Raw genomic sequence first — 5,585 nt, 5'->3', positions numbered from 1 at the left:
GACAAATAAAGCCTTCAACAATATTGAGAAAGAGGGAGAGAGTGTGTGAGTATAATAAATTATTCCATGCTTTTTCCTAAGGGAACGATCTCCTTAACTTGTAGCAGTGGCAAGAGTCATATAGAAGGAAAAAAACGGGACCAAACTCAAGTTTGTATAAAGAGTTTTTCAATCAGAACAAACTCAGGCAGTTCTAAGACACTCTTCCCAATACCCTTTGCTCTTTAACACTTTGTATGAACTTTTTGTCCTTTTCTGTGTTCTTCCAATTTCTTCACAAGGTTTTAATAAGGATACTGTATTCTATTGTCCAAACCAAAAGGCATTAAGCAAAACAGAATCTACCAGATGGTCAAGTCTAAAGACATGAATTCCAGATTAGACATTAATTAACAAGATTCAAGCATATCCTTCCCTTTTTTGCTCTCATCTCTCCTTACATCTTGACCCCAACCTTATTTGGGGGAAAATAAGAAGTTTGGGGATGTTTCCCCTCATAAGTGGTTTGCCTTTTAGCAAGCTGCTCTGGTTGGCAGCAATAAAAGGAATTGTTTGGAATATTGGGTCAGAATAGATAAAACGATATCACAAGTGAATTACTGAAGTTTATTGTAGTGGGCTTCTGTAGGCAGGTAAGAAGAATTTACCTTATGAGCTTTCCTCACTCATTTCAAAAGGGAGAAAAATGTCTTTCCAAGGAAAGGAAAAAATTAAGAGAAGGAAATGTAGTAAAATATTGATACTGTAGTAATAACAGAGAAGGGAATGCTTATAGCCAACCTACCTTTCTGGGAAGTTTCTGGCATAAAAATCGAACTTTCTCTCCCATTATTCTTTGTGCCATGTTAACAGGTGCTTAACATCAATAGAGCCAGAAAGACTCTTAAATACTGTTCTTCAAGGGTGGGGAATTTCTTTTTGAAGTGAGCCTTACAGAAAGGAGGAAAAGGTGGAGAAAGGTCACTCAAATAGGTCCTCAAACATGCCCTGTTCCATTGCTATATATGCTTCCTTCTCTTCTGATGTCATCTGGGCCACCAGCTCTGGCTGCTGGCTCACGTCACTGTATGAAAATGGATGGCCAGTCACCATGACAATGGGGTCATCTGCTACTTCCTCAAACTCATCATCTTCCCCCAGATGTGCAGGCATAGCAGCTGACTGACGGGCTGGAGAGTCATCGTCAGACTCACTTGTTTTACTCCTAGTCACTGCCATTGGCAGTAGTCACAGGAGCAGCTGCCCCACTGAGCCAGCTGTGGCCGAGGGAGTCTTCCTCTCATGAATGTGGAGTGCTCGCATGACCTTCTCATTATCATCAGACCCTGCACAGCCTTCCTCAAGCTCCTGAAACGCATCCGTATCCATGCCACCTTTCTTCGTCTCTTCAGACCTACATGCCTTGAACAGTGCTCTCTCTCAACCGAATGGGTCCTCCTTGGCAGATTTACCCTCCAGTGACCTGCGATGGACATCATTTTAATCTTCCACTTAAAAGACAACATTTGGAGTGGGTCAGTTCTCATAGGAGGGCCTTTGGAGGTCCATGCTTTTTGGCGGACCTCCTGACACCTGACAATCCAGCAGCTCCAGCAGGAGTTGCTGAACGGTCTTTGCTTTGTTTCAGGGCTGGGATTTCCAGGGGTTCTGGCTCAAGTATTTCATAAGCCAAGTTCACATCCTCTATCTCCAGAAGCAATTCATGAATGGGCTCCATTTGTTCATTAAACCTTGTCAAAAGTGTGCGTGCATCTTTCTGGGGCATTGCTGATTCATCCTCGTCTTCCTTTGTATGGCAAAAAGTACAGCAAAAAGTTCTGATGTGAATCCTCGAACATTCTTCCTACAGCCTCCCTCAGCACCTCAACTACCGGCTTAAACAAGCCCACACCACTTGTGCCACAAAGAAAAACTTACATTTTTTTATGTTTCTTTATTTTCCTTTTTCTGTTTTTTCTTTTTTTTTTTTTTTCCTGGACTTTGATACTTTTGAAGAATGTGTGCCAGTTATTTTGTAAAAAGTCCCTCAGTTCAAGTAGATTGATGTTTCACCACAGTTGTTTTTATTTTTGTGGTGCTGGGGATTGAACCCAGGGCCTTGTGCTTGCGAGGCAAGCACTCTACCAACTGAGCTATCCCCAGTCCCCCACAGTTGGTTTTAAGTCCGCCATGCTCCCTTGGAGTTTCTCCTTGGTCAGGGTTTGGAGAGGTTAAGACAAAACTAGGTCTGTAGGTAAATGCTCCAAGACCTGATTGGGGCTCATGACTTCTAAGACTCATGTTCTTACTGAAATCAAGATAATGTCATTATTATTTCACATTATATCACTATTATTCTCTAGCCTACCTTAGTGAATAGTTTTCATATTGTCTCGATCTCAATAGTTTTGAGACAAGATTACTGTCTCACAACCAACATAATATCTATTCTATATAATAATAAATTTATTTTAATTTACTTTAATTTTAATTTATTTTAATGTCATGTAACTGTTGAGATTTGGTGAGTCTTAAATCAGATTGGGGAGATTAACAGGGTGAGATTCAGGGAGGTCTAGTCCTACACATGAAATCACAAAGCTGTCATCTGGCAGAATTTCCTTACATTAGGGGAAACCAGCTTTTATTTATTTTTTTTCTATTCATGCCCTCAATTGATTGAATGAGGCCCTTCCATATTATGAGGGGAAATCTGCTGTATTTGAAGTTCACAGATAAAAGCATAAATCTCATTCAAAAGTACCATTACTGAAATGTCCAGAATAACAGTTGATCCAATATCTGGGTACCATGGTGCAGTCAATTTGATGCACAGATTTGAACACCCTGGTCTCCTACTCATTAGATACTCTGTCTTCTATCAGATGCCCCATATCCCACTATTTTCTCTGGTGGGCTTTTCTGTTGTCACTGTAATGTAAGTACAGCCAGAGGCTGTCAGAACTGGAAGCTGGCTCAGGCATAAGGCACAACTGTGCTTTCTTTTATAGCTGAAGGATATGAGGGCCAGATGGGAGTATGGTATTCCCCATGTAATTGTACACTCAAGTCACAGCAAAGTATCCTGATGCCCCTATATTCTTATTCTCTTCACCATTGGTATAAAAAATCCTCAATGTTGCTGCCATTGTCCTAGAGACATATATGTGGTGATATGCAACATGAATGAATAGTATTTGAAAAATTATGTATTAGATGTATGACAAAAATCAACCAAAAATTTTAACTCTATTGTAACATATCTGTAATTTTTAACCTAAATGTTTATGACAGTAATTTTGTGTATTCAGTTAAATTAACTGGACCATGGTTCCAGATACATAGTCAAACATTCTTCTGTCTGTTTGCATGAGAATGTTTTTGGATGAGATTAGCATATGATTCAGTTGGCTTTGAGTAAAGCAGCTTACCTTTCATAATCTAGTACACCTCATTCAATCAGTGGAAGACCCAGACAGAACAAAAAGACTGACCTTTCCTGAGCAAGTGAATTTAGAAGACGACCGTGTTTGGACTTTATATATAACCCTGGCTATCTTCTTGGTGTGTAGCCTTGACCTTCACCTTGAACTTGCAAGCATTGGACTTGCCAGTCTTCATAACCAAATGAACCATTATATTAACACCAGCTTCTTTCTTTCTCTACCTGCACACACACACATACACTCTCACATATTATTGTCTTTATTTACCTAGAGAATTTTAACACAATGCCTTAAAATAAGAATTCTTCCTAATCTGAGGGAAAAATAATTTAAGAAGAACTTGATCTACTGCAAATTCTTTTTAAAGAAAAGAACTCTGCTCTTAGGCAACATCTAGTCTCTGCATTCTCCTTTCAATTGTTATATATATCTACAGACACCCTCCCTCCCACAGAAGAGAAACTTCTATCACCCTCCATGAGATAGGTCTACAACAGTATGTGGGAATGACGAATCAGCACCAGAGCAGTAGGAGCAGGGTCTGCACAACACCTGCACAGCCAGCAGAACTGACCACAACAGCTGCACTTAATCAAAACCCAGTCAGTAAAGTGGAAGAGAAAGAAATCATGGTAAGCTATGCCTATGAGTCCCTCTCTGGAAATCTAGGAAAGTCCTTCCTGTTTTCACAAAGCCATATGTCTGCAGGTGTCCAGCTTCAAGATCCTCCAGTAATTACTGAGAAAATCAAATTTGAAGATGAATTTGTCATAGCATTCAAGGAAAAACCCCAACTATACAAGTCAAAAGAGAAGAGTAAAAGGTGGATGAGAAAGGAGTGGAAGGAAGCAAGAATGGTCATGATGTAGGTGAACATGTGCAGGAGAAGGCGTTCTGGGCTCAGAACAATGGCAAGGCCATGGTCAATGCTATTAGGGAATAAACAGTCTAGGCCTCTGAATGTGTGTGCTCTTTCTGGAGCCTCAAAAAAACTAATTTCAATGCCAAAAGAGTAAGTTGCAGTGCTTCTGACAACCTGTGAAGATGGGACTTCTTTATGAGTCTCACACGCGCGCGCACACACACACACACACACACACACACACACAAACACACAGTGCTCAACCATATTGTGTTTTCTCACTAATCACATAACTACGTGCACAGGGACTCCCCTACTGACTGACAAATGAAAATCTACATGACAAATGATTCCTACAATGAGTGTAATACAGGTAAAATGATCATGGTAACAGGATGTGGCTATCCAAAAAGGGCGAAAATGGGAACATTTCCAGTTCAACCTTGGTCATTTGATAGGTTACACCTTCAATCCGAATGAGGCAATCTATTTCTAAAATTTTTGAAAAGCTATTAAACCCATTGTTCAGGTAGAATTTAATTCCCAAATTATAATTTTCAGCTTCATTCAAACATCCTTGGGATTCAGTGAAATTGGTTTATTGAATGATTATTTTAAATACAGTTATATCTAGATTTTTGTAACACAAAGTCTCTAATTATTGTGTCTTGAAAAATCACATTCATGCCATTGAATGATTTTATGGAGCCTTTTTGCAAAGGGTCACAGAGAGAAAAATCATAATAAAACGAATTAAGAAATTTTCTTTTTCCTCTTTTACCAAGTATGTTTTAATGCTCTGAAAGAACATTTGTCAAAATGACCCACAGAGACTCAGATATGTGTTTCTTCAAATATATGATGAAAGCTGGTGGATTAATTCCCTAATAATGGAACAAATACTCAGCATCACACGTGGTGAAATAATGCCTTTTTATGGCAATTACAAATAAAGTAATTCATGTAATTATTTTGTAATAATGTAATTGTTGCCATGTAGACTAGAGACCATAAAAAAGCTTTAAGTAATTGTAGGGTTATTTATGGCCAGAAAATTGTCTCACAATTATACTGGAGGTAATAGTAGCATGAAATTCACAGCTTAATTGTTACTTGATTTTAAAATGTAAAACGTGGGTATCTTTTTATTATAGACCTAAGCACCTTACCACATAATTATATCACATGCTCCAAACGGAGTGGAAAATTGGGTACAATCCAATAAAGAAACATATTCTCCTATTTAATTTTAAGTTACGAAAATGTCAGCTATGTTTTTAAAAAATTGGTTATGTCAC

The 5,585-nt window shown here is 38.7% G+C and overlaps 1 pseudogene across 1 annotated transcript; it reads right to left on the bottom strand.

Annotated features, from left to right (window-relative positions):
- Positions 1 to 960: 960 nt before the first annotated feature.
- On the bottom strand, positions 961 to 3,615 carry LOC306643701 (general transcription factor IIE subunit 1-like; annotated as a pseudogene). The gene is made up of 2 exons: positions 3,565 to 3,615; positions 961 to 1,843 (listed from the first exon to the last, which is right to left on the bottom strand). The product of its transcript is annotated as a general transcription factor IIE subunit 1-like (transcript).
- Positions 3,616 to 5,585: the final 1,970 nt, after the last annotated feature.

This window comes from Sciurus vulgaris (genome assembly GCF_902686455.1).
Source record: "Sciurus vulgaris genome assembly, chromosome: 14".
Classification (NCBI taxonomy): Eukaryota; Metazoa; Chordata; class Mammalia; order Rodentia; family Sciuridae; genus Sciurus; species Sciurus vulgaris.
The sequence above is the reverse complement of the archived record's forward strand: the minus strand, read 5'-3'. Positions and strand labels throughout refer to the sequence as shown.